Source organism: Acanthaster planci, linkage group LG17 (assembly GCF_054643075.1).
Source record: "Acanthaster planci isolate LZ-2023a linkage group LG17, COTS_SCS, whole genome shotgun sequence".
In the NCBI taxonomy this organism is placed as follows: domain Eukaryota; kingdom Metazoa; phylum Echinodermata; class Asteroidea; order Valvatida; family Acanthasteridae; genus Acanthaster; species Acanthaster planci.
This window is the reverse complement of record NC_141793.1, coordinates 1,015,369-1,042,026: the sequence shown is the minus strand read 5'-3', so window position 1 is coordinate 1,042,026 and position 26,658 is coordinate 1,015,369. Positions and strand designations below refer to the sequence as shown.

Here is a 26,658-nt window from a genome sequence, read left to right as displayed (position 1 = left end):
AACCACTCGTCCAGTACAGATTCCACGTTTCACTGCTGTTTTTGAAGTGTGATTTCGGTGGCTGTGACGATGACTTCAGTGACACCAAACATCAAAATGGTTATGGTGTACGACGATAACCTGCTGGAAGAGCAAAGGTATGAAAAAAGCATTAGGGAAAGTAAGAATGATTTCAGTGTTCCAAGGAGGATTTCTGATCTTCACGACGACTGAACTTGCAGCAGCGGTGACTTCATTAATGACGATTAAGGATGTTTACATGCGTTTTTGTCACTCTTAATTACTGATGCAATTTCCGCTAGGAAACTTTTTGGAGAACGATATTTATTCGTGCAAACTTCAAACAACACAATAAGATCATTTAACCAATTTGTATTTCTTGCTCAGGTGCTTGGTAACTCCGTGTACATGTACTCTTAAGGAGAGAGGGAGGAAAACGTTCAATTTTTTGCTTAATTAAAAAGAATCACTCAAGGGGAGAGGACGAGAGCGAGAAGGCGCTCGCAGTCATCCCGGGGTGGGACCTCTTCGGCAACCTGTCTATTGCCTGAAGTGTTCCAATGCTCCCCCCGGAGCCATCATTGTTAGCTTTGGTCGTCGTCATAAATGCTAATGCGAGAGAGCCTTTATTAGCGGGATCAGCTGAGCGTTGTCAAAGTCTAATGCATCTTTCTAAACTATCTTTGACCATTTCCTGTTGATTAATTAGTGTCTTTCTAGCATTCTGATCCTTCATTAGTGCTCTGAGAGATTGTGCCACTCAATTTCGCTTCACAGAGTATGAGCCATTCTTGTACTTTGTATGGTGTACTTTAGGCCTATATCGCGTCTGTAGTCTGCCCCGCGTCACATTAACTTCAAAAATCGCCATGTTAATGGCCGTAAGAAGTCACTTTATTTTGCATGACAGTACATTTTTCAAAACAACATTGCTCCTTTGATAAAGTTGAAAAAATTATTATCTCATTGTGATAAAATAGTAGATTTATTGTATAAAACTATACTAAACTATACTAAAACGCTAACCCAAGAGCTTTGTAGCATAATTTGTTTTATACGTTTACTTTCCAGATCAAGAAAAGTGTTTTAGATGAAGAACGACGAAACCTTTTCGAGACGTGAATTTCTGAGATTTATGGGTTTACATCTTCGTCATCGAGAGGAGTGTTTTGGAGGGAAAGTGCATGCTGACGGGCACTGGACGCAGTTTATCGCCACACCGCAGGGAGAACAACTCGACTGATTCATCGTAAGTTATCCATCTTCCTACTTTGCACATTATTCCTGAGCAGGGGGCTGCAGGTAGACCATTGATATGATCGTGAACCAGTGCTGTTACTGTAAAATCCCCGAAGGGCAAGACAGGTTTATACTCGCAAGCTCCCCACGAAACATGGATACATCATCGGGCGCAGATACGCGGGGAAATGCTGGCATTGCAACGACGGCAGGGAAGATTGATATCTTTCTGTTACAAACTGACGTAAATACTGTTGTGTCGTCCCGCGGCCTCTGCTGCTTTCGAGATCCTTTCAAACCAAATTGTTATCCATTATGTGCAGCGGATGTTTAAGGCGCCCTCCCGGGGAAAGGATGTTTAATGCGCACCAAGAGTGGACGTTTCACTACTTTCTGTGCGTATTGCAGGCTTCCTCGAGGATGGGCTCAGCCCGTTTGTTGCTGAAACATTGGGAAGGAGGCAAGAAGGAAAGGTTGCTTAGTAGCAACAGCGGCATTGTCGCGCTTTTTAAGCATCCGCAGCATCATGGCGCTCCATGCAGACGGCCTCATTTCTTTCAACAGGTTCAATGTCATGCCGTGCACCCTGAAAATGAGCGAATGGCACTTAAACCTACATTGTGAACACTTGCTATGCACTCTACCAGTGTACTTTCACCTTTGCGTGTCAGTACATGGCAGCGCTGTCCCGTGGCGTAGCGAGTCAAAAATAATGCCATTTGCGAATTAGAATCTGTGATGTTTGGAGAAAACGCAGTTCAAGTCCAACGCAAATTAAAGACCTTGACTTTCAAAGTTATGAGCTACCATACTGAAAATCCATCCCCACCAAGGAGAGATCCGTTTGAAAATTGACACTAATGTAGGATGTTATCGTTCAAATCGATCCGGATGAGACAGTTAGGGAATTGGAAGGGATATGAACTGCCGATCCTGCTTTAATTCGACAGTTGGTTCTTCCCTGTGGGGGATCATGTTTTATTTGTCTATAAGGTGTCCTATCCCATTGATGACACGACACCCCCATAATTCAGATAGTGAGCAATTAGGCTGTCAACTTGTGAAGGAATGGAGCCACTTCTGTATTAATCTATTAAGAAGAACCTGATTCACAAGTATAGATCCAATGGGCCATGGGGTCCAGTTGAATCGTGGGACTGAAGACGTAGCGAGAGAGGCAGAGAGAGAGAGAGAGAGAGCACTGTGACATTAATGAATGATGTTTGCAACGGGTTCGTGATTTCGGGGTTGTTTTGGTTGTGAACGAAGACGTTGAGGTTATAACCTCAGCCTTACTCCAAGTGTTTCTGTATGGCACATTAACCCAAATTGTCTACACTCTACGGTTTGCCAAAGGGACCTCACAGAAAATATCGAGAGGCACATATTGGGAAGTGGCTTAGTTTAAAAAAACTGATCAAGGTGTTATCCCAAACTGCCTTAGCCTTGTACTTGAGCGAATTTGATTACTGACGTAACTGCTCTGACTGTTAATAACAATTCCAGGTACCTCTGTATACAAATTTAGCTAGAAAAGATTTATCTTTCTGGAAAGTGCATCTACGTTTATCCACCATTTATAACCTGTAGAAAGAAGACCACCCTTTGCCTTTAGCTCGTTACGCCTTATCATGTTAAGGGAGCCATAAATAGCATTCAGTTCTACCCCTTGTCGCTTATCAACGTTTTTTGCCCATCGTCCCACCAACAAGCATCCGAGGTTCCCTTTTATAAAGTCAGTTTACCCAGACCTGTGCTCGTAGGAGAGCTGACGTTCCGTTGTAATGAAATGTTGACGGTAGATTATCTGCGAGATCATCAGATTTGGCAAGAGATGGCGTGGATGCTGTTTCATTAAAAGCGCGCAACGCGCGCAACGTAGAGAGGACTGATTCTTTGGAGCTTTTTGGGTCGGCAGCTTGCCGCATCATTAATATTACAGGCACAAGTGATTTAGCGATAGCATCTTGACATTTGGCCTAATTTGTGGACGAAATAATTTACAGGTAAAAAATGCATTTTATCTTGTCTTTACGATTTTACAGTTAATTTGTGCCGCTATTAACTAATGCAATCCTGCTAATATACATGTTTATGCCCGAAATATCTTATTATAAATATGTCTCAGGGCATATTTTGATCCGTTACACCAACTACAAGTGAATATTCAGGACCTTTCAGGTATTACTGAACGACATTCATCAGCGCGCACAAACCGGCTATATGGCAAAAACATTTTCCAAGATTACAGATGAATGCTGACACGCACCACATATCCTGTGCGTGACGGACACACCCAACTAATGGTGCAATCCGTCTAATCCAAGACGTTTAATTAGACGAAGACAGGAGACAATAAACATCCTTGAACCATGAAGGTTGGAACAAGATGTGATTTATCTTTGGAAATAACATTTACTCGTTAGCTGTTCTGCCCTAATCGGCTGAGTATTGCATCATTGATTATGAAATCTGGAACACGCGTGGGCGACGCAATTCAACCAAACAATGAAAAAATAAAGGACTACGTGTAGGGAATTTTAAAGATCACATAACACCTATTGAAGAAGCTAATTAGAAAAATTGCCAAAGTGAAAGTCTCAATCTATCGAAATGATAAATCAAAATCTGAACTGCAATATTGTAATCAAGAGCGTACGACTCTGACATTAATTTCAGACATTATAAAATCGCAGTCACGAAGGCTATTCGGAACAGTGCTTAGTAATATATCAAATGATTACTAGATATTGAAACATTCAAAACGCTTTTAAGAAGTATTTTTTTTTAAGTTGTCACGACATTACCGTGCAGACTTTCAGAAACGCAAATGATTGGTGTACAGCGTCTGTTACCTGTGCCATGTGTTTTAGCTATCTGGCTGCCCGTCAAGAAAGATCAGCACAAAGAACACATCACTTCAAAATGTACAATTAATTTCCAATGACATTTTAAAATTTGTTTCGCTTGAGATGCACTGTCGAGTGCGGATGGTGATATGGACAGGTTTGAAATGGTGCATCCTTTGGGGGCATTCGTGCATATCTGTCACACATTTGACAAATTTAGCAGGCATGTACATTGACACTCACGGTAATGTATTAAAATAGGTTATAGACAAAACATGTTCAAAAGGTAAGCCATCATTGTCATATAACATTCGCAGGTCCAAAATAATTTGTCACACTATTGAGCTGAAATTATTCAGGACATTGAATAACACAGGACAAACGTAGAACAAAGGTGAAGAAGGACTAACCATGCTGTTGTACATTAATGTTGGATTACAGGGTAATGACTAGTACCAGGAAATTCAATATGCTAGACATAAAAACAGATTACATGAAAGCGGGTTATTATACAAAAATGGGTCGAGTGACGAATGAAATCTGCTTTTCTTGTTCCATTCTGCCACTGCAAATAAATCTTGACATAATGAAAACAGCTCCAAGGAGACACATATATGTGATATGAGGCTTACAGTTTTTAGCTTGCAAAACATAATGCGATGACTCGACTCTCAATTCAAATTGCAGATTGGTGTCCACGTGTTTAGGAGAAGACTGTGTGGCGTCTAACTTAATTCTTATCAAAGACGTGATAATTAAACAGGCCTCGTGGTTGCACTGTGACCATTCATGTTAGACTGTTTCATCTCCAGTGGCACCTGCTAGTAAATCGTCAACGATGGATGTGCTAACATGAAGGGATTAGAAAATGAAACATACTCAGGGTGTGATTCGAACGATTTTTGGTGGCTTTTTCCAGCTTGGTCGAATGTTGAATGTTGGGTAGCTATTAAGATGGAAACTTGAATGGTTAGGGGAAGGGCACTTCGTTTAGGTAGGTGCCTTAGGACATTATCAATGTTCATTTCATTTGAGTTGATATTGAAGCTGTGGGTTTCACCTTTTACAAAATATAGTTGAGGCACTTCATTTTGAGGTTACCTTGAAGCGAAGCAAATCGAGGCTGAGGGAGTAACACATTTAGGTAAAGTAAAGAAATGAAGTTACAAAACGTGGATTGTTGTTTCAATCTTTGCAGTATTTCAAAGCAATATGTCTCCGCAGAATTTTAGAGAGAACTTAGAGTGTTTGAGATGTTGACTTACAGATGTTGTCTCAGATGTACATTTTAAAGTACATCCCCAAGCACTATGAAGTGTTTTCCATATTACCCTGCTGTTTAAACTTAATGATCAATTGTGACGCACGGATTCATCTCTTTGAGTTTTTGATAAGGTCGTGTTGTATTTCTACGCTATAAAACTCACATATTTGCTATATGACAAATGCTATGGAGTTGCACTGAGCTTGTGCTAGCTTGCTTAAATCGGATTTTAAGCCATTAAGAAGGCATCTATGCCAAAGAGTGACGCATGTCGCTCAGGTATGACGGAGAAAAGACCGATCTGCACTGCTCTGACAGGAAACGAGTTCCTGTAATAGGCACACATTAGTCCAGATTATGGACCGAGACGACAGAAACAAAGTTCCCATGCAGCTGCTTTGGAAGTCAACAACGCAGGAAAACAATCAGAACTCAAGCAGTGCACATCACAACGGAAATGGTAAGTCTTACTTTTTAAAAACGATCATCCTATCGGGAGACCCCTATTCTCATCGTATACGCTTGTCTCCCATCATCCGTCAAACGTAAGTTTGACAGGATTATGCGAATCTTCCCCCACTTTGAGGCAAAGTCGGGGCGGTAGGTGATAAAAGGACCCCTTCAAATGTCGTAAACTTCACTGCATTAAGGCTCTCGATACAGACCAAGTAGTTGTGAAAGCGTAAGACGTAACTATGACGTAACGAATTCAGAGGCCCTCTTTTCCAAATGGTTTATACCATTGCCTCCACTGAAGCAAGTCTGCGGCCCAAAGAAATAAAGCGGAAATCTTGCAAGTCAAGGCAACGAGTCAAGCAGGCGTTTGCATGAATTCAGTGCAGACTAAGATATAGGTTATTTCTCTGTTTCATAAGAAAAGGAAATAAGAAAGAGGGAAACTTGATATCAAAGCAGTTTTAAATGATTAAGGAATTATAAAAACTGTATGACGTTTCATGAGCATTACTATACCATACCAAAGCCATACTAAATTTCCTAATGGCATTTCAATGATGAAGAGAAGGGCATTTTATTTGCATGAGATTTTTTTTAGAACTAACTGTCGAAAATGCTTTTACATTTTTATGTTGTTTCACTGTTCATCGCAGTTTGTTTCGAGAGGCACGCACGAATTTAAGTATTTTTGTATCCTTTGAAAATTTAGTTTAACAAACAGGTAATTTCTTCACTGTTATAAAGGCAAATAAATGCAAATAAACCCTACCTCCGGACAGGCACGATCTCCCCACAATCTCGGCTTTGACTAAAACGAGACATCTATTTAATTCCGTGTACCCTTACAACTCATTAACCCATATGCCTTTTGAGGGTCAGTGCCGAGTCTTGAGCTCACCCTTGGGCTTCCGAGAAAAGAAAGAGAAAAGAAAGATATTTGGAAGGAAACTCACGCAGTCGCTGACGACGGCTCCACAGTTATACATGGAGAAGAAAAAAGCCAGGGCCTAGCTGTCTGATGCATCCCTCGTGCTATTTTGCCTCAGTATATGCACCATTTGGTTATAATCCGAACCTTGGGTTATTCGTCACGCACGGTAATTTAGGAATGGAAGCAGGCAAACTGCTATTTTCCTCTTTACGATGGCTGACACCAAGCACACATCATTATCTTGCGTACCAAACAGGTCTTATTTCAGATACCAGGATTGTCTTTCTTTTATCTTTTATTTTTTGCTAGCAGGCTTCCCTCGCATCACATTGTGAAGTGTTACAAATTATGGCGTGATTGATACCATATATGTTTGCATCTTTGCAATGCTTTGGAAATTAAATCATGAATTTAAAAGTAAATGGAAATCGTAGTCGTAGTTTCTATATATGAGCCTGCCAACGTCATGCATGTTTTCATACTGTTCACACAGACAAGCAAGCTACCAATATCTCTTAGTATATTTGTCTTTTGTCGTTCTCTTGCTCAACCCACTTATAGCCTGTCAAGGAGGCAACTCATTCGGAACGAAATGTGACAGGAAAACAGAATCTGTTCCTCTGTCGTCACATCGTAACCTTTGACATCAGCTCTACATAGGTCTATTCATCACGCCTTTACCACGAGCGCCTCTCTCGATATACGTGTCGATCCCTGTCCTCGGGTTTATTCAGCGATCTTGGACTCCACTGAGCGGCGGATTTTAGGGCTGGAGGAAAAGAATGACTGATTTCTTGCCGGTACCGTCCTGGCGTGTGAAAAAAGTTCGTCTCACTTATACGGGCGATCTAGCTTCGAGCTGGGGGCGTTCTTCGCCGATGGCGCTGAATGGTAATCCAACCTGCTGTACACTGACTCTTCAGCTACCGTTCAGTATGGTGTCCAGGCTACACCGTGCCATGCTGTAATGCTTTTAAGCCGTTGCTTTTCGATTGTCTATGCAGAAATCGAAGCTGACGCTCACTGGTCAGGTTTTATCGTGCCGGAGTGCGAGAGGCCACGGTCTACGGATTTTCCCATAACCCAGAGTTTTACGTCTATCATTTTACCCATGGGAAGGCTAACATCTAATTCCGGGTAGATGTCCCAGGTAAGACAGAAACTTTTTTTCATAATTCATTATTCATAATTGCAGTCCAAGTAAGATTAGCCGACATTTTTCACATCAGTTCAGGAACAGTATTTCGGTTTGTTGCCATTGCAACGCATGAATGCGTTTAATAGCTATACAGTGGAAGACTTGCAATGCTGGGATTCTCTGACTCAGCAGTTGTTAATATTTTATCAGCTTTTTTGTTCCTGTTTCGATTCAAGAACACTGGAACGGTCACGAAGAAAGGCTTTGATCACACTAAATGAAATGCAGTAATATGGAGGTCAAAGGTCATGGGCCATACCCTGTCAGTTGGTCTTACCATCTAATTTGCCAGCAAGGTGTTCTCACAAACACCTTATTTTGTTTTAAAGTTCTTTTGGCTTGTATGCCAACAAAAACTACATTTTGACCCACGTCTTAAAAGTTATTCGTCTTGCGTCATTGGTATTTGGAAAGAATTAAAGGCTTAGAGAAAGACATGAAGGAAATTGACTAACACAAACGGATGGAGTTGCACTGGCGTACCAAGGATTTGTCGTGGGGGACCGAATCCCCAACTCATTATGCTCAATACAAGCCAGCAATGAGACCGAGGGGTATCTGCCAACATGTCCAATCCCCATACACACTATTGGCTAGTATTTTATCTAACATACCCCCCCCTAGATGTCTGAAAAGAATTCCTCATATTCCAGTGAGACAATGACCAACACAAGGCGGCGGGGGGGGGTTCTCTCCGTCTCATCTCTTGCATATATGTTATGCTCAAGCCCTCGAGTTCTCCCCCGGTTACGTCAGAGGGAAGTAGGATTTTGGGCTATATCAGAGCTGAATAGTTTTAAGAAGGTGTACATGTATATTGTGTTGCCTTCGTTTTCCAGAAAAAAACAACTCTTGGGGTCTGAAGCCGCCCCCACCCCCATGTGCACCACTGTCGAGTTGGAAACTCTAAAAAAACAGAAAAAGAAAAAAAAGAATAAGGTTTCGTACCCAAATTTGATGAATTGTATCGCCAGCCAAACCTTTAAATGGCCAAACTCTTGTGAAGCAGTGATTGCGAGCAGTAATCAGTTGGTCCCGGAATCAAACGATGAGACTCTATGATCTACCTGACAGCGAGTTAGCAACAGATCATTATTACAGGCTGAACCAGAGATTCAATCTGGGGAGAGTTGTTTGTGCGGGAAAAAGCGGCTCTGTACTCGGGTTTGATAAATGCGTACGGGGAACACGTACTTGATCATCAGCGGAGAGAGCGACGACAAATACGGGGTCTGAAGGGGCGTCCATGAGGGCTTGCCGGGGCCCGTGATCGCCATACCTGATTGATGCTCCAGACAATTATTCCACGAAGCCAGGGGGTTTTACATCTATACCTTCCACCTACCGTCAGCTCAGGTGCTAGAGACGTGTAGGGCCTGTATCTCACAGGGTCAACGCACTTTGTCACGTTGGCTCTCCTTTAAACGGACATTAAAGCCTGCTGGAGTCGAATATTCACCATTCCAATCCAGGTCATTTTTGTGATTGGGATTGTTCAGTTTAAATTGTAATGATAAAAAAGTACACGAATTAACGAGTGACTGAAAATATCGCGAGACATTCGATCGGTGCTCTGTCAGAAGGGGCCCAACTATGGATTAATCCGACGAGACACCATTACTGTGATTGCACCACACATGGGCGTTTTTAAATTTTGATGTGGGCGTGCATTTGGCAAGTGCAGCTTTCTATCCACCTCAAACCTAAGCACCCCCTCACCGGTTCAGAAGATCCATAATTATTGGTCGGGAGTATTCATTTTGTGGATAGCAATGCGACCGTAACGCGTGTGTTTCATAGACATTTAATGAACCAGCGAAAATTCAGTTCCGACCAAAGGAGTCTCCGTTGCTAAGAAAATTATGTCCTCTCTTGGTCCAGCTCGAGGCAAATTGGTGGAAAAGATATTTAACGCGAGCGGACTGCCTGCGAGCAAGCGTGGTTCCACCACAGTAATCACTCCTAATTTAGTTCCTAGATGAATCGGTACAGTGATGTTTGTAACCTCTTTTTTCGGAGGGGGCACTCGGTGTTTTGCTGATAGCTTCGGAAAAAACTTCTTTTTCGTTTCACCAAAGTCCGGGGGAGGGGGGCACGGTTGGGGATTACGGTGGAGATGCAAAGTGCGTCTATAGGTCTTGCTGGTAGGTATAAACGGATCATGTGAGGAGTAAAGATCCGTCACAACACGCGCGGAATTGGTACAACCATGGGTTTGTAGCTCTATGGTACAACATCACGACTACAAATCGGACCTGGTTTACACAGATTGATGTAAATGATCATATTTTGGTTGGCGTCTGCAAGTAACCTCAATCGAAATAGATGCCTGATACATGCAGGATGTCATGCAACATAGTACAGTGGATACATCTAACTCTTCAGGAACATTAAGTAGTGTTCCGATTTCAAAGTGGCGCGTGTAACACAATTTTCCGACCGAATTGCAAGTGACATAGTACAATGGCAGAAAGGCATAATGACACCTCTAAACCTGCAGCAGGCGGGGAACTTTCAATTGAGTAATCTAGGCCACAGCAGTAACACTAACGATTACTCATACATTCAAAGTCACATCCACTTAGGCGTAACCGTCGTCCCAGAGATTTTCAATATTGGCGCGTGAAGGCTTTGATCGCACGGCCGGAAGCAAATTGTTTTTCTCGGTCTGGAACTCCTCCAAACCTAACGATACCATGCAATGCTAAAACGATGCCATTATGAGTGTTTTTTCTACCATTATCACTCCATTTTGTGATGCACGTAGTTACTATGTAATGGCACCGATTGATCCTGGTGTTTTTCATTTCATTGGATAGACGAACGGAAAGCATCGCTTACAATAAGACAGCTATAGTGTCGACAGGTCACTTTCGATTCACACTCTTGTGGAGTGGATAAGTTTTACTACTTTCTGGCGGATACAAGAGCTCACGTCGTAACAGGTTATAAGACAATACGCTATATTACAGACAATCTTTCCCGAAAGAAACAAATGCCTGTCGACAGCTTTCTCAGTTTAATTAATGCCCTCATAGTTGGTGTTTATACACAAATTGATGACGTTTCTCCTGGCAACTGGTGTATAACTTTGTATGTTCCCAGGTTGTGTTCTTTCCCCTTAAATTGGAATTTAAAATAACGAGGCGATGCAACCGAGGCCTGTGGGCTATAGTGGATATCTTATGGAAAATTGTGAACTGAATCTAGCAGGATTTGATTCATTGTCTGCAGTCTTGCATAAAAAAATTTATATTTCTGATCCCTTGTGCCTTCTCCTTACGAGGGCAATAGCTTGCCAAGATGAGACCGGAGGTAGAAAATTCACCAACTCCCCGTTCAGCTGTCAGTCTTGGAGCCATCAACTATTGGGAGCGCGATCAAGCCTACTAATCCTTACTGAAATCAAGGCTAGTCATGGCCAGCCTTGGCCACCGTACCACCATTCCCCTCCCTCCTACAACGACGTACAGCCCCCTGGCTTATAGTAAACAGCCCCGCGGTGGTGCTGTGGAATCCTCTTTTTCGGTCGTTGACTCTACACGCCTTGTTGAACTCATTTTGACCAATATGTTGGGCGAGCAGTGGAAACGAGAGTCAGGATCAGCCAAGCAGGTTGCCGTTGTGTCATTAAAGAGAGCTCTGATCGGGGATCCAAATTAAGACATTGATGCAAAACTGGAACGGGGAGGATGCTTATCACGCTTAGGCCGTCTACCACCGATTTAAACTCAAAAGTGAGTCACTCGAATACGTTATACGTAAAATGTCCGGCGTGGTGCAGTCATGCATTTTAAAAGCTCTCGTTTGCTGGATGAGTTTTTGTTCACCATGCTCATGATAGTCATTCAATGAGCAATTGCAACACCATTAGACCTGTTTCCTTATTTACAGCTGAAATCTAGGTTTTTAATTTTGTGGAAATAATTTCGTACCTGTATGCACTAAGTCAAACCCTTTGAAACCATCTGGCTTCACAAACTGTCGTATTGGATGCCAAAACCAAAACAAATCCACACCTGTGGTGGCTTTGGCAGTGAGTCTTTACTGTTTGCGGTTACTTTTCAATGTTTGAGTTTTTATCAATAGTTAAGTCGTAAGAACATTAAATTAAAATTCCCTTTAAGCAGACACCTTTTTTTTTTTTTACAAAAATCAATACAGAAAAAGGGCTAAACGTAACATGCATGCGTACGTGGCAGCATTTCGCACCTACAGGAAGACCCCGACGTCATCCTTGGTATTTATACACCATTTTGCGACAAGACCTCTCCGGTAAAAATGGAATAAATCGTTCACTTTTGTTTTCAATTTTGAGTGTGGCCCCACTAAAATGCCATAAATCCAATATTTGATCCTCAGCTCCTGAACACTTAGCTTTTTAACCCTTTCTTTCCCGGTCCCCGGAGGAGAAGAAAAACAGGAGGCAAGCAAATAAATGGCAGGGATGGTAGAAGGAGCGTCTAAGACGCTTTTAATCGATGTCCGGTCGTAGTCAAACAGCTTCAACCGACTAGCTTCCTTCCCAGACGTCTTTTGCTATGCCCCGATCCTCCCTATTTTTATCATAGTACGGCAGGTAAAAACCTGTCTTGAGGAAACACGCTGATGGTTGACGTGTTTATCATGGGCCTTTTTCAGGCGCAGGCATATCGTAAAAAAAGGAACAATCGAACTTATGGAAACCCCCTTTTGAAATGTTAGTTTCCTATGTGACTTTATGAAATGGAAAGCATTCCGATCTCTCATAATGAGTACTCTTTGGCTTTGCTAATTCTCGGATCTACTTGAGCACACGGCTTTAGAATATCGGTGAAAACAGTGTCTCCCACGAAGTATTTGTCTTCACCTGCTGCGAATCCAGAACGTAAATATAAAGTTGATCTGTGTCTATACACTTGACCTAAATACAACATTCATGTTGTCGCTTCAACCTTATTGCCTTTGGTAACGATGAAAGGTTCCTTCAAGATGAAATTTGGGGAGGGCTTGTTTCTGACATGTTTCGAACGAGCATCATTATCATCACTTTTTAGTTTATTTTACCTAGTACGTTCTGCGTATGTAATTGGATGCGTCTGTGCTCTAGAAAATGATCACTGATTAGATTGAGTGTCATTGCACACTACATGACTGTACATAATATTCTGAAATAAAAAGTCGAACGTTCAACGTTTAAATTTGCCCGTTTTCTTCATGGCAGTAAAAACATTATTGAAAGTCTGTTCATACGCCACCAGCTTGGGCATTTCAATACATGGTCACCGTCTTTTCAATTTAAAATCCTTGTGGCCTATTCAATTTTTTGTCCGAGCAATCGAGGCCCAGTGTAAATGTATGGGTATAAATACATGGAAATGTCTGTGCAGTTTATTCCCGTGATTCCTGCCTGGGTTAACATAATTTCCTCTGCCGTATCTCCCAACGGCTATAGCCTTTCGTTTATACGGTCTAGTGTTTCAATGCAATAACCTTGCTTGCATCTCAAAACCACAGTTCATTAACGGCTTGATCCCTTAAGATTATACATACGCGTTCCGTAGTTGTGGGGTCAATCATTACCTCACAAGTTTAATATTTCACCTATTTTGAGGGGACCGAAAACTTTGTGGCACAGACAAATGTCCCGACAACTTTAAGTCCTATACTTTGCCAACAAAAGAAATTATCCCGTTAAAGTAGCGAAGCCTTGCCCGTGGACACACCCGAAAATATACATTCTAATCAATCTAATTATGGGGTTGTGTCTTCTGATGACCGAAATTCTCTTTTGTTTAAACTTTTTTTTTCTTTTTTGAAGGAATGTCCGCCGTCGTTAATCTGAAAAGAATGATATTTCGGCAACTGTTCGTGTTATTTTTATCCTGGAATATGGAAGAAATAAAAATCAGTAGCATCTTAATTTCTAAAATTGAGACTTTAAACGGCATTGGTAGAGGAGCTTTTCCTTTTGCCCCTTTTGGCTCGGGCATGCGTAACCATTAATCTCGCTCTACCATCTTCAACAGAGACACAGACTGTAAGATTCATACTATAGGGCCGACCCAAGTTCCTTGAAGCAATCATTGTGATGAGGGGTTTCGTCATCCACGCTGTGTTGACTGCGGTGTCGAGCTGTAACTCCGTGTCAGCAAAGTCCGCACAGTTTATAATTAAGGCCTTGCCACATTTTATATTGGGGTGATAATTTGCACGCTGCCGAAATCAAGCGATACCCAACAATCATTAAACGGTATCCACCCCAATGGGGTATCCAACTGAAAAGCATGCCTAAATGTAATTGATGGAACTCATTAAACTATACATGTATATGAAAATGAACAACCTTGTCGGCATCAGGGTATAACGAATGAAGCTGTTCCGAAGCATACGCTGTTTTGTAAACGTGTTTGAGTATCGTGCATACCACCCCTAGGGGGACGTGCTATTGCACTCGAGGCGCTGCTGTAGATTCATGAGGCTACCTGCTATGATGTTGTTCACCGCGGTACGACTATTATACATACAGGATTGCAGTTATGAAAGTAATTAAATTCCGTTTGGACGAAGAATGGGCACTTCGCACTTCCTGGCTGTCACCGAAGGGCATAACCATTAGAGTTCGCGATGGGCCTAACATCTCAACAGAACAGAAACTGAACAGACTTTTGGCCTCATTATGTATCCTTAAAAAGTTTGTCGTTGAAAAAAAAAAACTGGTAGGCGGTGAGCTACACATCCACCATTACATTACTTACAGACTTAGAAATAGACTTACATACAGAAATAGATTTCAACCCCTGAGGGACATGTGTTAAATTTTAAAAGCAAGAGTTGAAGAAATTGGTTTTGCCTTGAAGGGAGTCGCTCTCTTCTCTATCCCATTTTAAAGGCAGTCTAGGAGATAACAGGTTGACTAGCTGTGAAAACCATGCTAAACAATTAATAGTCCTTCGGTAGAAACAGACGGCATGCTTTTTCCTCATTCCATCTTGCTTATCGCTAATGACCGTAGTGAAAACAAATAGATATTGTTCGCATATAATTATCTTGCGTCGACAGATGCTTTGTACCATTATGAATACGGTCCTTGCAACACAGTGACATATTAATTGACGCATATACGAGAACATATTGCTCAATACGATTTCAAGCAATTCCATGTACGCCTATCGTTCCCGTCTCTATAAAAGGTTTCTTTCTCTGAATACGAACGAATTTCCATGGTTCAGCACTATAGTTGAAAGCCTCATTCAATATTTTGTGAGAAAAAAAAAGCAGACCTGTCCAAAAAAAAATACAAGAGAGAAAGAGCACGTATGGTGTGCGTATAACTCTCTGTCATCACAAAAATCTCTTCCTCTGCAAGCTGGTTTTTATTTGCAAAGGGTGTTTATTAACCTGAGCGAAGACGAAGATAACCAAGATCATGCCAGATGCCTTTCTCTAGCATGGTTTCCGGGTGTCTATCAAGTTTTTGTGTCCAAGCATCAGATCGAATGCGTGTGATTTTTAATCATTGGGATTTGCTGCCACTATGCTTGCAAGAGCATAAAGTTGTTGACATCGATATGAAATCTCTTTAAAATAATTTATAATTTGGGCCACTCAGATAAAAAACCATTTAGTGCAAAGACTGAAAAAAACAACAAAATTGGTAGGCCTGATGCAGCATCACAGTAACCGTTCTACGCCAATCATTAAAATCGCAGAATTGGAAACTGTGTATCACATTTGAACTTAAGGCAAATGTTTGTGTAATCTTACACATGCTAGAAAATGGTCTTTCAAAGTCTTTTATGTTTTGCTGATGGTGACGTCATAGCTTGTAACAATGAGCTGAATATTTTGGGCCTATATTCTTGTTACTCAAACATACTTTATCCACAGCGTGGGAGTAGTCACAGTCACTCAGGGAATTCTCCCTATAACAGTGCTACAATCAGATTCCTATTTTAATCCTGGCCTAACATAAGTGATGTCATGCATGACGAGTTTGATCGAACTTTACAGAAGGGAAATGCAGCCTCATGATATGTGGGAAATTGAGAAAATACCACGAAATGGCTAATGTGTGCTCAGTGGAGGCACTGGGACGCGGTCTCAAACGTATACCAGACAACGGGGAGATTGCGTGCAAACCCCATCGACTTAGTGCCCGTGTTACCAACCTCCTTGGGGGAGTTAAGAACGCGGAGTGAGGCACGTTTAGCATCGGTCACTCCGTGAGCTGAATATTGTGCGCTGTAAATTAACAATCCGATCCGTGTTTACGTATGATCTGTCTACACACAGTTGTCTACCTTGTATCATAACAAACATCAATTATTTAGGAAAGACGATACTGACTTCAGTGACTTGATGCATCCATCCATCTGTACACTGTGAGCCCTATGCATCACCATTAACGTTGATTTTTTAAAACAAAATTTAAGCAAAATGTTATAGAATCGGAAAAATAGTGCCGACTGTTTTTGAGAACCATAACTGATCAAATAGGATCTAAGTGCGTGAGTGTCAACAATGATAAAAATTTCCGTTTCTTGTTTGGTTTTGTTTGTTTTATATTTCCCGTTTGGTTTATGTGCAAGAAAAAGTGTGTCCTTCGTTTGAAATAATATGTCACACCTTGAAGCAATGCAGGACTTGATTATCATGATTAATATTAAAACACGTTCGTGTTTAATTATTATTCGCAAAAAAATCTAATCTGTCCGTGTCAAAGCAGTTTGCTCACTCATCTTCCATAATGCGTGTCAGCTAAAAACGTCGTGGATAGCGCCCTCTTTTTCCTGAGAATCCTCGTCTTATAGGCACCGAAGGCTAGAGGTACTAAAATCTTTTGCTCCATTGGCACTGAGCAATGTAAAAATCAAGCAATGATCTAGATTTAAACTTACAAAGTTGCCCGAGCCCACCATTGACGCTTATTTGCAAACCATACAGGCCAACTGTTACCAAACGGAACACCTTTTAGCACATGAATTTACAGCAAGCCTCTATCTATGCTCTGATTCCAAGAAACCATACCTCGAAAATGCATGTATAACACGCTTAAAAATACACGAAGAACGATGTTGCGGCAGCAAAACAGGCAAGTAATGTTATTCGGAGCCAGCAACCCTATTACAGCAGTGTCAGCAGACCTCTTGTTTGCATGTACATTCGTTAATCTTGCTCCCACGACCACTCGGTCGAACACAAATCCTCTTTTCTGACGTGATGACGTCTAGCGTTTTCTGCGCTTTTGAGCTGAGGCTGACCTTTCTTGCCCTCTTTTTGGCCGGCCAAGCTTGTCCTGTAGACGATGACGACGGAGGATTTGCCGATCGTCAGGAAAAGCCCGCATGGACGTCTTCGTCTTAGGCTGTTAAATCGCTCCGCTGGAAATAGTCATATGCAGAAAGGGCTGTTTGTTGTTGTGTTCGAGTAGAGTGGTCTTCTTATTTCTTTAAGAGTGACCCGGTTGGGTTAAGGCATCGCTTAGAAAAGTTCTGCTCATTATGTGATATTAATTCTTGGTATGCTACAAAGTATATCATTTCACTGATGCAAAAAAGAAAAAAAAAAGAAAAAGGAAATCTGATAATTCTGATAAATCCTTCCTTGACAAGATGCCAGTCTAGGGACCTTTAATGGCAAACAGGACAGTCCCTGGTTCGAACATCAGCGCAGTAAGAAGCAACCACTCAGCGAAACATTTCACCGTTCGCATGCACCTAATGACGCCTAGATAATGATTAGGACTATGCCCAGGCACGTATTACTTCTTAGACAACGCTGTCATCTCATCCATTTATCTATTTCCCTCCATTATGGTCCCAGCATCACACAACATGCGATTTATGGCCATATTGCTAATGTCTGCGGTAAGTACGGAGGCGTCGTTTGACACTATCCGCCGTCGCCAAAGTTCTTGTCTCGCGTACTTTCATTTCGAAATTAAAGAGACGATCTCTTTTTTTTTAATCCATTGATCCGCAGGTCAAGTAGATTCAGGACTATTTTTTTTTTGCAATTCGAAACTCCCCTTGATAAATGAACATTTTGAAACGTCGACTGTAAATATGGTCTTGGAAATTAAGCCTATGGCAATAGATTGACTTAGCATACAGTGTACGCTGTGGTAACTAACTTCAGGTTTTTGGGGGGAGGGGGTGGGGTCTCCGAGGCACCATGAACTGGGACAGAATCTTTAAGTAAAAGGCTCATACGGTAGTTTGTTTGCCCTGAACGATTTCATATTGGTCGAGAATTATTTCCAAGCCCAAACGGTAAGCAGCCCGAGAGCTTTGGGGAAGCCGTTATATGAAAGGTATGACCTTGTTCTATGATTGACAACAATGAGAGTACAGCACGATGCGGTTTTCATGTCCACCCTCAATCAAGCTAGCCTTTGCGGAGCGATATGATTCTGTGGGAGTAGTTTAACATGAAGGCCACAGCTTAATGTCTCATTTAAAATTCCAACATAAAGTGCTTGGTAAAACGCGTGCATATCAACCAAGAGAAAGGTTAGAGTGAATTCTGCTGCATTAGAAAAGGAATTCGATTATGGGTCTTGGTAGATTTATCTCAAACGTATCAGAACTTGAACCTTAGTCCTTCATTAACGGAAGAAGCAACATTTAAATTTGCTTGCATTATTTTGGATATTGAATTTGCTGGGGCTTTTGCGGTATTTGTACCCGTAGGGTAACACAAATTCTTAAAATTGTTCTTTCTGTTAGCAAATTCGTTTATAACATTGAGGTTTTTCCATATGATTAGTGCACAGAGGGTTCATCGTTCGGTGTGTCTTCTAGTCGAGAAACGGCCGTACAAATCTCACTGCTGTTTTTTAAACCACCCTGGAGAATTTACAATGTATGTTTTTTGTGCTTGTTGTTCCTACAGTATAGCGCTAAAAAATAATTAAGTTCTTTTCAATCAGAAAAACACAATCACGTCCCTTACCCCGAAGGCGAAATAAAAAAGCTCTGAATAACCTTTCTTCCATTTGAACAAAGCAGTTTTAGAAAGGATTGTGTTCGTCAGTTATGGCGTGTTCCACCAAACATGTTATTCCACTTTTCACAGCAATTACACACGCTTCAGTTTCCCCACTTCTGTCGTGACAACTTCCACCGCGGCGTATTGGTTGACATTTTCCACGTCTTTGTTGACCATATCCTGACTTTTAAATTGTCGCGGGAAGCCAAAGACAAGGACAGTTTGAGCGTGGAGAAATCGCTACCTTTCAGAAGCACAACATGTATAGTTCATTTATCGAAAGGGAGATATCACCGCCAAAGGACCACAAAATAATGCGTCGCCCATCGGCGCAGCCTGGTTTCGACATTTCTCCAGGGCTATTTTGTTCCAGGGTTAGGCAGAACAGCCGTCGATAGATTTTATCACGTTCATGGCACATTTAGTCAGGAGGAAACACAATCAACGTGCATTTCTTACCGTTTCCGTATTTGGAAAGGATGCTCTCACCATTTTTATTGATTTTATTGGGTTGGCATCTTAGTCCCAGCGGAGTATGTTGGTAATTATGCGTGCTTTGCCATTTGCTATGTGGTCTTCAAAAAAATACAGCCAAAAGCCAAAATCGTGTGACTCAGCAATCGTTTACTTGTACACAGTTTTCGCGTGTAATTTGTCGCTGTTTGAAATGGTCAGGTGCCGATGCAGTTTGTTCTAGCTGGCATGCTCTGAGTCCATGCTGTATCATTGCACATTCTTCAATAAGTTTGCGTGGCTCGTAATAATTATGGTGCAGTTTGTACTAAGTCCCAGGCTCGTAGGCTGGGGGTTGGGGATTGGGGTAGGGGGGTTGAATGACCCCCATGCTCACTTCTGACTTCCGTTCGTTGTCGTGTGTTTTTTTTTAAAACTAATATATATTTTTAATATAATGATGTTCTTACTATTCGTTCGTCACTCAGCACCAGTTCAGGGCGCTGGGTGACGAACGAATTCATACTAGGCCAATTTACGACACGCCGTGAATATTTATGTGCTAATCTCAAGGGCCACCATGTGAGCCTCACTCTGCCAAAAGTTTCACTTTTGGGGAAAACGAGCCCCCCGGTCCCGGCCCAGTCTCTGATCAAGCAACGGGCCTGAGTCCGTAAAAATAAGTGTGAATGTATTAATACATTCCTTGTAACACTTCATGTGTCGCAGTGTTAACAATCCAATACGCAAACGCGTTGATGCGTTTATTTTCTAAACAAAGACGTGTTGATGTGTTAATGAAATAGACACAAATCACGTTTACGTGTTAAAACAAGACACAAAAACACAGTAAGACACGTTTAATTCAGTAAAGGGTGTTTAATTTTAACGCAACTTGAGACGCGTTTGTAATAGGCATTGGTTTTTGCAGTGATGTACATGTATTTAATGAACATGTTCTGCCTTGGGAGTTGAGAGAGTGAGAAACATTTGTTGGTTCGATCGCATTACCTATAACAGATGTTAAGTTAACACCCTTGGTGTTATCGGCGGACGATACAGCAGCAGACGGGCCGTAGCACTCCAGTTTAACGCAACATTTTTTGCAGCGTAGTTATTCTCTAGAATTGCTTGTGGTCGATTTCATTTTTCCCGTTAGGAGCCTGTGAGATTGTCGATGAAAGTTACTGTGCGTTCCCCCCGACGCAGCTCATGTTGCGATTTCCAGTAGAACTTAAACGAAGCAAAAAAGTCAAAATGTTTTGATGGCATTTTGGAACTTTAATCCATAGCAATACGGGGAAAAGTAATGAACAGCGCTACATGATTATTATGGCCAAAATTCTCCAAAGCCACAATAAAACACAAGACGATCTTCGAATGGTCTCCAGCAAACAGGAAACCATGAATCAATGTTGATTGTTATGAACTCACTTTTCCTCGTACGAGAATAAAAACGACCCTGCTGACCTGGTTGTCCTTGCTTCTACTGCCCGCTATATCCACAGGAGAGAGGACGAGGGACTTCGCTCTTGGATATGGATTTCTACCTTGTAGATTTTTGCCCCTTTACGCAATTGATTTCGTTCAGTCAAGCGCCAATTCAACGTCCCGGTTATACTAGGCGAATCGAATGCGCAGCTCTTGTACACCGTTTGACAGATTACTCGCCAGCTCACTTGTCTATTAGCAAGTGGTGAGTCCACCTCTGTACTTTCCTGACACAGTAGTCGTGTAATTAGCCACCCAGTAAGGATGTAATAAACTCATTTATGGTGGTGAACTTGAGCTGTCAGAAGAGGTCTTCGTCAATTTCAGAAGGCGTGCTGTAAAAGGTCTGCTATCCCCGTAGGTTTAGGGCCGTCGTCGTTACTTTATGATTGAGTCTTTGGAAGGCGCCACTGAAATCGATGAAACATTCATGGACGTGAAATTACTCACGTTTCTTAGCTTCAACAAACCGTTATTTTTGAAGTGTGAGCTTGCTTCGATGATAGCATAGCACATGGGTTGTTTTTCAAATGTCAGTTATACGCATGCAGAATTCTTGCATTTTATTGTATCGTCATACACATCTTGATTTTGTTGATTTATTGTGGAGTTCCTTGTAAAAAAAAGGAAAGGTTTGTTGTTTGTATCACCAACACAGTAATGCCTTCATACTGAAAGAACGCGTCACTTTTTCACAACCTTTCAAAACCAAGCAGGGTATTCATCCACTGTAGCCAGTTTTGGGGTATATTACAATAATACTCACACGCTTGCGCACAACAGCAGCGCCCTCTAGTTTAACAAAAGCTTGTGTTGCCAAGTCGTCGAAACGCACGTCAGTTAAGACCAAGTTCTCTGGTCTCAAGGCTCGAGCGCAACATTCACAGAATTGCTGGCGATTTGAACATGCTTCACATATATCCGTGCAGTATTCCCATGAGCTCAGGGATCCACGTGCCTTGCATGCTACACCATAGCAAAAGTTTACTGACTGAAGCCTCTACCCATGGGACGTAAACATTCATTTTCCATGTTGCAATTTTTAGAATGCTCTTGCTGTATAGACAACAGGAACGATAACTTTTGAAACATGGCTTGCTGTGGTCATTCTATGTTCAATTTATGTATTGCATTGTCTCAAAGTTGTCTGCTAGACTTTTGACATCATGACTGCCATCGTGTTTGCGAGGCAGACATGGTCATGTTCAATAATTCATTGCGCACCATTTCAGATATATAGCGCCCTCAGGTGTTCTGCAGGCGCAAGGCCCAAAAACCTTGAACTGTGTTATAAGTGTTTTTTTAGCTTGTTTTACATCAAACCTTATATCTTGCGGTCATTTCCCACCGTACACTTACAAGGTACTGTCTGTTTTAATTCAAACATTGTTCGAAGAATAAATGGCTAACAAAATCCGCAGGCACTCGACCCTTGTTCGGTTCAGCGTTCTCGTAAACCGATCATCCCGTGAGAGCAAAACTGTCGGCCACCAACATTATTCCTGGTTCACCGACAGAGCAACCAATTACAAAACAGCCGGTGAGAAGTTCCAAGTGTGTCAAAGGGCACTCGCAAGAAACTTTCTCCCGGGAGTCGAGACAAAGGAAGGGGGAAACTGAAGAAAACGCCCAGCTCACTCCTCTCGAGTTCTTCATATTGGAAATGTGCCACGCAGGCACTCAGGTACGAGTGCTGCTCTCCCGGCCACACGGAAACTCGAATTAAAACAGTCTTGGGGCTCAGGGGGTTGTCTCGTCAGAAAATCGCGGCAATTCACTGTGTTTATTGCGCTGGCCTGCTTTGTAGGGAACACCGAAAATAAGCCCTCATTTGCGCCAAACCCTCCGGGTATGCATCCTGTCATTATTGACTATGGAGCCACAGTCATCGAGCAGCTGCAGTGGGCCCAAACCGAGGATAGTTAAAGCGCTATCTGTACTTAGTAAGGATTTCTCCTTACTTTGTTCTTCTTGTTTGTCCAGATCTGGATGGGATGTGAACTTCCAACGGGTAAAATTGCCGTTCCATTTGGTGTGGGATTGAGCCCCCCAGTCCTATCGGTTTCTCTCAACTGTCTTGTGACACAGGTAAGCTGGGAGATTATGTGAAGCGTTGTGCTTTCATAGTTGCAATACTGCTCCAATCTGTGTCCCGTAACTTTCAAATTAAAAACCTTTAAACATAACAGTTGAGTCTTCACAAAAATTATCCGGAAAGAAAAAAAGATCGGTAAACCACTTTATAAGCCACTTGTGGACATCATGTATTGAATCTCCATTAAGAATAAAGCCAAAAAAAAACTTTTCTAAGGGCACTTTGTGTAGTTAATTAGAGTCCAGAATGTTTCAATTATGACACCATTAGGCGTGTACTATCCAAACTTAGAGTCTTGGAAGCGACAATTTCTGAGATCCGCAAAAAAAAAATGCATTCTTTCACACGCCTTTTGGGGGCAATTAACAACGCGTTCGAATTTGGAAATCTACAAATATGCCCTTATTTTCCCCTTGTTTAAGGCCTAGCGCCTCCAGTAGTTCTCGCTTTAATTGTGGAAATCGATAACACCATTGCCCCGACAGGGCACACTTGACACTTGGCGATCTGAGACTATTGTTGGTGATTAGCGACGGCAAAGAAGATAATATAGTCGCCCTTTGCATGACGCACTTGACGATGGTTCTGCGCAATTATGATTGGCCGAATTTGTAGTCATTCGGATTGAATAACTTTAAAGCAACTCACGCCAGTCCAACCTGGAAGGATGCATATTAGAGTGATTCAAAAGAAAACTCTCATTTCAGAAATGATAAGCGAATAATTGGAGCGGTGAAAGGGGAGGCCAACTTGATTTACATGGTTTGCATTAAAATTGACATGACCGCTCGAGTCTCAATAAATTTCTTATCAATTAATGTTTTTAACAGGTCTCCGGCGGGGTTTTTGTGTAGTGTCACGTGGTCTTAATCATTATTACTGACACGAAGACCTCCAATGCATGTCTTTAAGTACCTGATTTAGATGGACAATTTGTGCATTAATTAAGAACCACTTAAAACCCTGGCATGACGAATACCGGAATGCGCTGCCAGAGAGGGTTGTCATTTTTTATTCTGAAGTATTTTTAACTTCATGGATGGAACTTCCTTCTATTTTGAGAAGACTCCAAGCATTCAGCGGCGTCAGCGCACAGAATTATCCGGAAGAAATGAATCAATTTCCTCCCAGGACGCATCCCAGGGTGTGACTCAATTTTTCCCGGCTGGAGGTTCCCTGTTTCTTGATTAAAGGGTTACGCCTTGTCGCCTCATATTTTCGAAGAACGTGAATTCTTGAAGAAAATGCACTTTTGTTAGCAAAATGATAGAGAACATATATTGTGTCGAATGATAGGTAATCATCGAGTTGACCATGCCCATTGATACTCATGCTGACAGGTTGAAGGTATCCTGTATTGATCATGAATTGGCCCGGTCTGCCGGCGGAGAGTAAAAAGAACTTTTACGGATACCAGGCGAGTATCGTGTTCTCGCTTCTTCCTGACAGTTTCGTACTTGTGCTATTCGATCCATTCTGCTGGCTGTGGGCCTATGTGTCATAACACCTGACATGAATGAGTTCAAGACAACAGGTCACCCCGTGATGGCATACTTAGGTCACCGTAGTCTGGCGTTAGTCACACTGTAGGCTTTGTACATGCATATAGATGAGAACGCCTTCTCATCCCTCCATGGGCCATGGTGCGAGCAAACAGGTGTAGAGTGTGTGATATTTTGGGGGCCTTATATAGACTTAGTTCTCAGGATCGACCCGTAAATCCCTAGATACTGTTAAAGGTGGCACACTTCCTCCTTGTGTTTTTTCTTCACCGATGCGTTAGGTCTTATACTATAGCGTTGTTGAGTTGGGACGTGAACTGGAGAACCTCATAAATCCCCAGGGCAGCAACATAATCACATCGTAGAAGTATCCGTTGGAAATAAACTCACAGGAAACCAGAAACAGGCTCTAGATTGACATACCGGGAATGATGGCCAGCTGAGGTCGACAAGCTTCATTCAAGGCCGGCTGGTCGCAAGGGTATCAGTTGGCAAATACATCTGCATGTCTGTAGGCTTAGACCATTGTGCAACCACTATGTTTCCTTCACCCATATCCGGCTAGCCAGCTTCGCTCTAAAACTCTGCTAGTTTGTACATGGACCGTGACTGAGTACAGGATAACCAATTGATGAAATAAATACTGTTCGATCACAAGTCATTCAAAACCTAATAGTGTTCCATATTCCATGGAAAAGCTGAAATTTGTTAACGAGGCCCTCCCGTTTGCGCAGACTTGAACTATCCGCGGTGCTCGACGATACGTTTCCGCACGCGTCTTTGTTGAGACACAGAAAACTATTTTAGTGAATGGTTCTTGTGACTGTAGACGCTGAGGTAAACCGTACCAGCAAAATTTCCCAGATCTGTTATGCACACGAATTTGTCGAGTAAATTCCAATAGGGCCAGTCTGCCTAATTTACGAGAAATCTCCCAGTGATTTTGATTTCGGCTAGTTCTTGCTATGCTGTGCACGTGAACCAATATCCCCCCGGCTGACAGAAAACTGGGTCCTGCTGAATTCGCCCCAGGTGTCTGATGTTTGTGGAGTACACACTACCAGGACCTTGGAGAGAAATCCCAGGCACAGTGCAACGACACTCAGCGCATGCCTAAAGTTATTCCCACTGAGCCGAAGGTCAGGGGTTTCCCTCTCTTTCTGGTCCAATCAAATCGGCCAGATGGCTTACAGAACTCACGATGAGCAGGTTGGAACGTCGCTAGAATTGAATGCAGGTGGATCTAGGTCCTACAACCATCGTTGCGTGTTATTGCTTCGTAACAGATTTTGCTGAGCACTTGAAAGGTCTTGATAAAAAACAATCCCTGAGGACTGTAAGGATTCTGTAGAACTGCATACAATGTCATTTGGAGCTAGAATTCTGCATCGGCGAAAATGATTTAAATGTGTCTGAATTCTGCAGCTTGAGCGTCTTCAAGCAATAGCTGACGGTGCCAGGAATTTTGCAAAGTACTTCCCAAACCCTTTTGATAACGAGGCAAAATTCCAGCAGAGAGGACCCCAACAACGTACCGAGAGATCTGCTTTGTCCCGGTGCTACACGCCCGTCACCCGGCAACATCATTACGGGCGGACGGTGGCCACGCAGAAATTCAATTGACCGTGCGGTTTTTCTGAGATGAAGTGGCTGAATATCACCCATTGCCTACACGTTTGTATTTGAACATCAAAAATAGTTTAATTTTCAACTCAAGCTGGATAATAAAAGTACACGAGGACTTCGATCTTGAAGGCCAGTTGGATTTTAAAGTTTGTTTCTGTAATGATAGATCCGCTTGCCTTGTCATGTTTTTGTAAGGACTAGTCTTGCTTCCCTTGCAGAGTTTGAAGACGTGTACCTCTATAAACATGCATGACAACCGTTTACTTATCTTTAAATGTTGCGTTCAATTCCGAATGCCTTTTAATTATCATTTTTATTGTTATTATTTTTTGGTGGGGGGTATTTTTGTACTTCTGCAAACCGCCAGAGCCTGTGCATTACCTAAAAGTTACTGATTTCCTTTGTCGCTTATTTGAATTTCTGTTTTACATCCAGCGTTCTTTACAATGTGTTCCATTGTTATGATATGTTGACCGGGGTCCTCGTTTAGTTGGTTTCACCTGGCTAAGTTCTTATGCCATTATTTAGGCTAGAATCGTCTGAAACCTCACACAAGTCATGCACTTTAAAGTTACCCTCAAAA

At 42.1% G+C, this 26,658-nt stretch overlaps 1 long non-coding RNA gene across 1 annotated transcript in view; it reads left to right on the top strand.

The window, feature by feature from the left end:
• LOC147796263 (uncharacterized) overlaps positions 1 to 26,658 on the top strand; it is a 49,764-nt gene that overhangs the window by 7,672 nt on the left and 15,434 nt on the right. Inside the window, exons 2-4 of the long non-coding RNA XR_015428202.1 lie at positions 1,072 to 1,249; positions 7,744 to 7,889; positions 22,836 to 22,940. This is a non-coding gene — a long non-coding RNA (uncharacterized LOC147796263). The remainder of the gene's footprint in view (positions 1 to 1,071; positions 1,250 to 7,743; positions 7,890 to 22,835; positions 22,941 to 26,658) is intronic.